At 44.8% G+C, this 10,632-nt stretch overlaps 1 long non-coding RNA gene across 1 annotated transcript; it reads right to left on the reverse strand.

Moving 5' to 3' along the window:
• Positions 1-7,364: 7,364 nt before the first annotated feature.
• Positions 7,365-9,693, reverse strand: LOC143442366 (uncharacterized). Its single transcript, XR_013110485.1, has 3 exons — positions 9,558-9,693; positions 8,962-9,042; positions 7,365-7,865 (listed from the first exon to the last, which is right to left on the reverse strand). It is a non-coding gene; the product is annotated as an uncharacterized LOC143442366 (long non-coding RNA).
• Between the last annotated feature and the right edge of the window lie 939 nt (positions 9,694-10,632).

The raw sequence follows: 10,632 nt of genomic DNA on the forward strand, positions 1-10,632 counted from the left end.
CTCTGTGTAGCCCTGGCTGTCCTGGAACTCACTCTGTAGACCAGGCTGGCCTCGAACTCAGAAATCCACCTGCCTCTGCCTTCCAAGTGCTGGGATTAAAGGTGTGCACCACCATTGCCTGGTGACTTGGTGAGTTTTATGTTTCCTTTTTTTTTTTTTTTTTTCCTCAAGACATGGTTTCTTTGGGTAGCCCTGGCTGTCCTGAAACTCATTCAGTAGACCAGGCTAGCCTTGAACTCAGATATCTCCCTGCCTCTGCCTCCAGAGTGCTGGGTCTAAAGGTGTGTGCCATCACTACCTGGTGATTTTACATTTCTACATTTGTAAATTCTTTGTAAAGTACTTGGGCAGGACTTGTTTATTAGGGGTAGGAACTGGATTGGCCAGGAATACAAAAGCATAAACAAAAGGAGCATGAAGTATACAAATTCAGTTCAAAATATGTAAATATGTCAAATTTGTAAGTTTATAAGTGAAGTTATTTAATAAAGTTTAACTTATTATGTGTTACTTGAACAGTAATACAAGATCTCCTAAGCCTGGTAATTATCTTATACCAATATATTTATAATTATAACCATGTACATTTGGGGGTTGGTTTTGTTTTATGAGTCAGGGTCTTGCTATACAGCCCAGCCTAGTCTCAAATTTGTGATCCTCCTGCCTTGGCCTCTAAGTGTTGTGTTTACCCATGTAAGCAATCATGAATGGCTGGGTTCTTTGTTTATGTGCTTGATTTTGTTTTTTAGATAGGACATCTTCTAGGATGGGTTGGAACTGGGCAGCTCAAAGTGGCTTTGAATTGATGACAGTACTCCTGCCTCAGTCTCCCAAGTGCTGGGATTATAGGTGAGAGCTACTGGACCTGACCCTGAATTGTATACTTCTTTCTTCATTGGTGTATATCCATTGTACACAATGGGTATTTTTTAAAATTTATTTATATGTCTGAGTGTTTTGTCTACATGTATGTCTGTGTAGAATGCATATACAGTACCCATGGGGGTCAGAAATATCAGATTCCCTGAAACTGGACTTTTAGCTGAGAACCATGTGGGTGCTGGGAATCAAACTTGGGTCCTCTAAGAAGAGCAACCAGTGCTCTTAACCACTGAGCCGTCTCTCCAGCTCTCAAGTGGATTTTGTAGAAACATGTGTATGATGTGTACACTGCCTCCTTCCCCCATGTTCCCTTCACAATATTTCCATCCATTCTCCTTTACAACCCTGCTCCTGCATTAGTGTCTGTCCTGTGTACACCGGTGATTTTATGTATGGTAGGAAGCCTAGGATCCACAAAGGCGAGAGACTGTGATGAAGTGTTTGCTATTAAATGAAACTTGGAGGTCTAAGTGAAACCCAGGCCTTTGGTTTTGATGGATGGATTTAATATTAATTTTTAACTTAAGATGTGGGAGATAGATCTGCTCACAAGATCTGCCCTCACACATGAGAAAATAAATCACTTTGGCCTGGAGGTCACTATGTCACCCTAACTGGCTTCCAACTCAGGATCCTCCTGCCTCTGCTCCCTGAATTCTGGGACTGCGGGAACTATGTGTGCACCACCCACATGGCCACCTTAAGAAAATTGTTTCAGGGCTGGAGAGTTGACTCAGCAATTCAGATCATTGACTGCTCTTCTACAGCACACAGGTTTGGCACAGATATGGTGGCTCATGAACGTTTGTAACTCCAGTCCCAGGGGATCCAACACCTTCTTCTGATCTCCTTAGGCATCAAGCACACACTCGGTACATGTACAAACATGTAGACAAAACACTCTGACACATAAAATAAAATAAATCTAAAAGAAATTTTAAAAAGAAAGAAAAGAAAACCCTGTTGCATCATTTGCATTTAGGAAATGAAAAAATTCAGGCTTAGAAAGCTTAAGAATGAGAGTCAGCTGTAGGCCTGGTTAGCTCTAAAGCCTGTCCCCTCAGCCACCAAACACATAGCTACTGTCAGGTAACCTGGGGACAGTTTATCCAGGTCTGCTTATATGCATCACGCTTTGAATCTTTAGCTAAACAGCTAATTTCAACCCTAGGAAAGGCAGTTTCTTGGCTCTGTGGAAGGCTGGCTTCAGGCATGGTGGCTAAAGATGGAAGCTCACTCTCTGATAGCCCGTCTGTTCACGTTGGCTCCGTTCAGAAAGGCCTTCTTTCCTCCTGTGTAAAGGTTGGTGTTGTCCCTCTGGGCTCAATATGGCTGAGAAGAAAATGTGTCTGGCACTTACTCAGCTGTTCGCACAAAACAATCCTTGCCTCTCATCAATGTAATGAGACTATGGGTCTATTCTCGAATGATCTCTGAGGCCAAAGGAAGGTGACGGTTTCATTTGCCATGCCTGGGACAAGAGGTTGACCCCTGGGGCTACTGTACAGCCAAGTGCAGTATGAACATGTGGATTGAGGGTCTAGGAAAAGTGACTCTCCATGGAAGGGCAATTACGTGACAGGGAGCAGAAACCTACACCCCCAGGACAGGTCAGCCTGGCTTCTCTTGCTGGCAAGCTCATGGGGTCCCTCACTGTGTCTGTTACTCACTTCTGTGCTGAATTCCTCCTACAACTGCACTTTGAAGGTAGAATATCTTTATTGCTTTTCTCCTACAACCTACATAAAATATACTCAAGGACTTGCCTGTGGATGCAAAACCCAGCTTTCAAAAGCCTAGACTTGCTGCCCAGAGAGAAAATACAGAGAAACCAAGAGCGGGGCAGCTGAGCCATGCAAAGAAGAAAAGCCAGGTTCTCTAAGTACTTATGGATAACTTCTTTGTGCCAGACTGATCCCTGTTTGAGCACAGTGTTTCTGTGGCTTTCCAGGAAAGAAGGGCTGGACGGAGGGCATTGGAACTGTAGCTTCCCCTGGCCCAGAGCCAGGTTGTGATTGACCATTGTAAGAGCCTTTGGTGATGGTTTGAACCCTGGACAGCGTTTGCGTTACTTTATGATGCTGGTTGGTTTAAGATTCTCATTTTCCACTTACTGAACACACCCCCCCCTCAAGAAACTGACAACTAGAGGGCTAAGAGGATGGCTCAGTGGGTAGGGCAGTCTCCTTTGGAGAGAAGGGCTAGTGAGGGATGAGGGCCTGGTATAAACTGCTTTCTCAGTGTATGTGGGTCTGAAACAAGGGTGGGAGGCTGTTTCTGATACTGAGGCGGGGGTGAGAGAGGGCTCAGTGGTTAAGAGCACTGGGTATTCCCCTAGAGGGCTGGGGTTCACTTGCCAGCACCCACATAGCAGCTTACAACTGTCTATAACTTCAGTTCCAGGGGATCCACTGCACTAAGCATGCATGTGGTGCACATACCTGTGCATGCCGGCAAAGTACCCATACACACACACACACATACAGAAAAGAAGAAGAAGAACACACACACATACAGAAAAGAAGAAGAAGAAGAAGAAGAAGAAGAAGAAGAAGAAGAAGAAGAAGAAGAAGAAGAAGAAGAAGAAGAAGAAGAAGAAGGAAATACCTGCCCACATTAAATCTCTCCAGTGAAACAGAACTGAAGGATAGGTAGATATAAAAGAAGAGGTTTATTGTAAGGGTTAGATTGCTTGGTTGTTAAGGCCAAGGAGTCCCACCACATCTTGTATATGCAGACAACCAGGAAGTCCAGTCTCAAGTCAGAGGCCCACTAATGAGAGGGAGGGCTGGAAAGATGTGCAGCAGTTAACCTTAGCACTGGCTGTTCTCCCAGGGGGCCAGGCTTGACTTCCAGCACCCAGATGGGGGCTCACACCATCTGTATCAGGACATCTCATTCCCTCTTCTGGCCTTTATGGCATCAGGCATGCAGGAGGTATAGACATTCATGTTGACAAAACACCCATACATGGACGTTTTAAATTAAAGAGTGGTGGACTTCTTAATCCAAGGCTGAATCCTGAGACTTGGGATGGGTTGGAGTGGATGCCGAAGGCCCAGGATTGTTCATGAGCTCTGTTGTCTCAGCAGGAGTTCCTAGCAGGCTCAGGAATGGAGATTTCCCTCCCTGCACAGTTTGCTTCTTTTGTAGACCATGAAGGGACTGGATAATGCACTCGTACTGGTAGTACCATCCCAGTCAGCTGAGTCAAATGTAAGCATCCAGGAATGTCTTCACAGACATATGCAAGAATCATGGACCGACTACCTGTGTGCAATGTCACTAGCTTGGAACCAAGTGTTCAAATAAATACACAGACCTACATGTGAGGAACATTTCACACTCAATATTGGGTACCCCTTAACCCAGGCAAAAAAAATTAACCACCACAAGCCCACTCCGTGTTAATCTTAAACCACATTTCATCTCCAAATAAAAACAATAGGAGGTCATGGTCTTATGGAACATGGTGCTGCTATCTATGTGTGATCAAAGCCACTCACCCCCTTTAAGGGGACATGAAGTCCATGGACGCCATGAATTTTCCTTAAGCCATCTCACAGATTAATACTGTGATGTAAAACTGACAGTGCTGCATGCCGTTTTAAAGTCCACATGTCCCATGTTACACGCTAATTGAAAAGAAGAAAGAAAACACAGACACTTGCTTAAACAGACACACAGATTGACACATCATGGAGGAAACAGTTGGTGACAGCTGGAGTACTGTAAGTGATTGAGTGGTGGCAGCTGAGATTTCAGAACTATCTATCGGCTTCCACCACCCACACTGCGTTCACTTTGTCTTCATTAAGAGCCCCAGCTGATGAGGGGTTTTAACCAGGGGTGGGAAGTGGTATGCCCAAATCTTCATTCTTGAAGTGTATAGGTCATTTGTGTTACTGCCTGGAGTGGGTTATAGTTTCCCAGTGAGCATAATAACAGGGCATAGTAATAATAGAGGCCCCGAGGGCTCAGAGTCTCCCTCACCTCCACAGCATAGCAGGCCAGTACTCACTTAGCAGTTTGGATTGATCACCCTACTTCTTGGCCTGCTGGTTCAGAGCCACAGGAACTGCCAAGTGGCTAGGGGGACAGCTAAGTGTCATTGTCACATCTCCCAGTGGAAGTGCTTCTTCCTCTGGAGCTAAAACTTGGAGGCCAGCAGAGTATAAAGTTAGGCCTCCGGGAAGCAAAGGTGGCAGGTGATTGTCACCTCTACTCCCACCCTTGATTCCTGGGCCTGTGAGTCCGGGCTGTGGGAGGACTGAAAGATTAAGCAGAGATCCAGAATGTGTATAGCCTTCTGGAGAGCCTGGCCCCACTGGTTCTGCCCATTCTACTTCCTGTTAAGCCAGTTGCTTCAAGATGGCGAGGGTGATAAGACTAGTGAATTTCACAAGTGCGGGCTCCATGCAGCGTTTCTCTGACTATGAAGTGATCTCCTCAGTCAGAAGCCATGATGTATAGAGTGGCATGATACCCGGTGGGCCAGTGGGTATTGCATGCAGGGAAGGAAGATCCCTATCCAGAGTCAACAATAATTCTAGAAAGAACAAATGCTGCTCTTTGCATGGTGGAAGTGGCCCAGTGTAGTCATCCTGCCACCAGGCATTGGCTGATCGTCCTGGGAAATGCTGTCTAGCTAGGGATTAGCTTCTCACCCCAGGATATGGTGTCACATTGGGGACTCAGTGTTAGTTGGTGCTATTGCTGCTGGATTGGGGGGGCTATGGTTAGGTCAGCTTTGGTGAATGGAAGTCCATGCTCCTGGGTCAACACATAACCTTTACTGCCATAGAAGGTTGCTTTGTCCATGAGCCCCTTGAGTGATGCCAGAGGTAGCCAGAAAAAGAACTTCCAAGCCGCATCTGTTGAATGGGTCACTGGTGTTCACATTCTTCTCTGTTTAGGTCACTGTTTGGTTAGCATTCATGTAAGACACAAATGTGTTCACATCTTTTAACTTTTCAGAGAAATTAATCATACATATCCCCACATTTCTTTTTTAAATTTGTTTTTATTTTTTATTGATTGATTGATTTGATTGGTTTGAGAATGGTCTCACTATGTAGCCCTGGCTGGCATGAATCTTACTTACTATGTAGTTCAGGCTGGCCTTGAACTCACAGCGACCCTCCAGGTTCTGCTTCCTCAGTGTCAGGATTAAAGGTATGAGCCATCCCACCTAGCTCAAATTTCTTTTTTACCTAATTTCCAGTCATGCTCCTTACAAATTCCTGACCACTGAGGCATATTGTTGGCTGTGAATGGTGAACCTGCATGCTCCTGTTACTGTGTTTCTGGTGAGTTCTCCCCCCAGACAAAGTGCATAACTGGGGCTCTTAGTTCTGCTCCCTGGGAAGGTTTCCCTTGATAATTATCACAGATTGGGCTGCAGCTACCTGCTCTCAGGCTAAGCCTGCATGTATCACATCATCCTTAAACCTAAATGAGATTATGTCTTCTCTTCCTCTGTGAAGTCATTCTAGGAAAGTCTTCATGAGGCCCCGAGTACAGGAAGGGCAGATGCAGTGTAGCCAGAGGGAGGGGCTTTGGTTATTGGGCCATCTCATGGAACTTAGGTGTGTCTGCAACGCCTGACTCAGCTAGTACATCCACACCACTTCTATCTGATAACAGATGTCAATTATCTAGCACACCTAACTTTATGACTTAATAGGTCAGATAACCATAGCACCTACACAATGATAAGCAGTTTGGGTCACAGAGTAACCTTGCGGCTGATGGTCAAGCTTTCAGTTTCAACCAGGGTGCAATAGCAGCAGAGAACTGTCCATCAGCTCAGCCCACAGCAGAGAGCTGTGGACGATGCCAGGGCCAGGATCCAAAATCCTAAAAGCCACGCTGCAACTATTGGTCCCTGCCAAGGACTCCAAGCCCTCTACTGCTGCTGACACACTGAGTGCAGTTGGTCTGTCGGCTCAAGTGACACGGACAGTGGGACAACAACATGTATAATGGCTGACCCTGCCTTAGACCTTCTTTTGTTTCAGGTCCTACTCAAAACTAGCAGCTTTGGGGGTGGGTCGACGTTAAATGAGCTGGTCGGACTCAGAGCATTCTCCAGCAGCAAAAGAAGACGCCTAGATGTTGTTCCTCTTTCCCAGTTGGAGGAGAGTTCAGATCCAGCAGCATGTCCTTCATCTTAGGATGGGCTAGCTTAGTGTGCCCCACAGCTCCTCACCTCCAGAAGTTGCACGGAGATGGAAAGGTTTTTGAATGTAACTTCTGAGCCTCATGCTGGTATCTTACCGTAAGTCTAAAGTGGCTGATGCTTCTTGGTTGTTAATTAATAACCAATGTATTTTCTTCAGTGTTATGGACCAGTGTAAGAGAAAGGTAAGACACCTGTAATTAAGTGTAGGACTCAAGAGATTAAACGGTAAAAATATGTTGCTGGTCTCTCTGACTAAATGAAAGCCTTGTTGGTGGAACTTCCCGTGGGCACAAAGAAAGGAGCATTTTCCATAGTAAAGGCTACATACTGAGTACAAGGAGGTGTGTTAATTTCTCAAACAATGAAACCATATCAGTCACAATAGATTCCTTTGGAGGTACCATTTGGCTAAGTGTGTCACAATCTACCATAAGTCTCCATGGTTTGTTTGTGGTCTACACAGTCCAGACAGGAGCACCATGTGCAGATGTAGTGGGAATCACCATCCTTGCATTTTCAAGTCTTTGATGGTGACATTAATCTCTGCACTATAGTAAAAGCAATACTGTTTTGATTTACTGATGTTCTAGTACCATGCTAATTATGGATCCTATGGGACTCTGTTCCTTCCCGTCCTTACTCATTGTGTTTGCTACAGGAACAGGTTGGGCAGGAGGCCACACTGCAGACTTAGTGGCCCGTTGCAGCTGCTGCTGCATCTTCTTCCTCTTCCTCCTCCTCCTCCTCTTCTTCTTCCTCTTCCTCCTCTTCCTCCTCCTCTTCTTTTTAAATAATGGTTCTGCAGAAAAAGTAACGTTCAGGGAAGTTCACTTAGCTTTTAAAGAAACAAAAAAGGAGGTGTCCATACAAAGATTTCAAATTCCCATCACCAGCCCCACTGTAAGGGAGGTTGTGGCCCTTTCAGAGTTTGTATAGAACACTCCCAGACACCAAATTCTTGGCGATTTTGTTAACAGATAAACAAAGGAGATTTATTACCCTAGAGGGGGAGACTGTAAAGGCAGTCAGCAAGCAGCAGCAGCAGCAAGTGTTTCCTTCCCTCCCACCTGCGATGACCCCAGGAGTGACTTTTTAAGAACAAAAAGGGGGAAGTCTTTGCTAAGGTGAATTGGTAAATTCCAATTGGACAGATTAACCAAACAATTAATTTTAATTGTTGGACCTCGATGTTTTGTCTCAGGAATGAGTCAGTGGCCAAAATAAGGGACTAGACCTTGGGGGCTAGATCTAGGAATGCAATCTGGTTTTAGCAAGGAAGAGGGGAAGGAAGGAAGGAAAAGGCAAATCCTGTTATTGCCATGTTTGCCATGCTTGGGCCTGCTAGAGTCCCTCACCCACCATGGGGTCTCTGGAGGAGGTGTGTGCTGACTTTCTTGGAGATACAAAATAAAAGAACCTAAGAGAGAAAGGACTAGTTTGATAGCCCCCCCCCCCCAACACTGATAATTACTACAGGAAAAACCTTCTGAAGGGTTCAAGACATCAGGTGTTTCTAAAGAAGAATCCACAAGACCTGCACAGTTCTTCTGAGATAGACAGAACACTTCTAGCAATGTGGATCCGTGAGCTGAGACTGAAGTTACTACTGCAAATGCCCAAGTCAGCTATTTTCATCAATTGACTTAATTAACCAAGGCAATGAAAGAAAGAGTTTTGGGAGCTGGAGAGATGGCTCAGTGAGTAAGAGCACTGGCTGCTCATCCAGATGACCCAGGTGCAATTCTCAGCACTCACATGGCACCTCACAACTGTCTGCAACTCCAGTTCCAGAGTTTCTGATACCCTCACACAGATACACATGTACATAAAACTCCAATCCACATAAAATATATAAATTAACTAATTGAAAAAAGAACCAGTTTAATTGGACTTACACAGTTCCAGAGGGTTAGAGTTTACAACGGCAGATCACAGGCAGGCAGCTAGAGCCCCAGCTAGGAGTTCTCATCTTGAACCTTACACAAAAGGCAGAGAGAGATCTCAGTGGGAATAATTCCAATCTTTTGAAAACTCAAAGCCTACACCCAGTGACACACCTCCTCCAAGAAGGCCACACCTCCTAATCCTCCCCAAACAGTTCCACCAACTGGGGACCAAGTGTTCTAGCAGATGTATTGATGGGGTACCATTGTCATCCAAACCACTACAGGCAGCTCAAGTGAAATGGACCAACTTCTTGAAAGACATAAATTACAACCTTGTCACACAAAAGGAAGCAGATGATGTGGGCTGTCCAGAACCAGTAATTTACAGACTCCCAATCAGCAACAGGAAGAGATGGGTTTAGTAGTGAATTCTCCAAACATTAAAGGATAAATTATACCAAACCTCTACAATCTTTTCTTGAAGAGAGAAACAGACAGAACGGTTCCTAAGTTTGGCTTTAATTCAAGATCAAGAGGCTCTGTTGCTTTGGGCCTCTGATTTGGTACCAGAGGCAATAGCAAAAGACAGAGTAAAATCTACTTACATCACAATCAAGAGCCCAGGAGAGAAAGAAGCAGCCTGGGTCCCCATTCCAATGAGAGCAGTTTTCCTATGACCCATGTCCCCTCCACCAGCTTTCTGCCTCTTGAAGGTTCCATGGTCTCTATTGAGAAAACAGGAGACTTGAGAGGTGGTGTTGATACTCAGCTAACTTGTCCAATAAGAATATATTCATAGCAAAATTCAGAGAGAAGTTGGTCATCTGGCATTAATCCCAGCACTCAGGTGGGATACAGGCAGAACACTGTGATTCTAGGCCAGCCAGAGTCCAGGCCAGACCCTGTCTCAAAAAAACAACATCAAAGAATTAACTGTGGATGCAGCAGAAACTTCTGGGTAGTTGGGGCTTTTAGCAGCTGTGTTTTTTTCAATCAACAGAATGTAGCTCCATGAATACTAATCTTTTGTTCTTGCTGCAGTATCCAGGCATCTGGGAAACACTTGGTAAATTAATGAAGTGAAACTAGAATTCTGAGGTCCAAGACAGGAAACTGCTTGCATCTGGTACCTTATAGAGGTGTTTTCAAGAAGATACCATTAGAGCCAGAGATATCCCTAGGAATAAAAAAAATAGGATGAGGGTATAGCTTGTAGCTCAGTTGGCAGAGTGCTTTACTTGCACACACAAATGTGTGTGTGTGTGTGTGTGTGTGTGTGTGTGTGTGTGTGTGTGCAATTCCCAGCACATTGGATAGCAGGTGGGGTGGTGTAGCTCTGTGATCCATATTCTTGGGAGGTAAAGACAGGAGGATCACCAGTTCAAGGTTATCCTTAGCTGCATAATGAGTTTGAGATCAGCTTGGATTATATAAGATGAGTCTCAAAAGGGAAAGAAAATAGAGGAGGAAGAGATTCCTGGAAATGTAAGTTTACAAAAACCAATCATACCATCATTTTACCCAGTTGGGCACCAACTCAGCTACAGTCATAATATAGGTGGTAATAGTGGTGTGGATATTATGGGAGTAACCAACAACCTTCTGAATTGTTTTAATGCCCTCTCTATAAGACAGAACTCATGCTTGATACTTGTTATTGTTAACTGAGCCAAAACCCAG

This window comes from Arvicanthis niloticus, chromosome 5 (assembly GCF_011762505.2).
Source record: "Arvicanthis niloticus isolate mArvNil1 chromosome 5, mArvNil1.pat.X, whole genome shotgun sequence".
Classification (NCBI taxonomy): Eukaryota; Metazoa; Chordata; class Mammalia; order Rodentia; family Muridae; genus Arvicanthis; species Arvicanthis niloticus.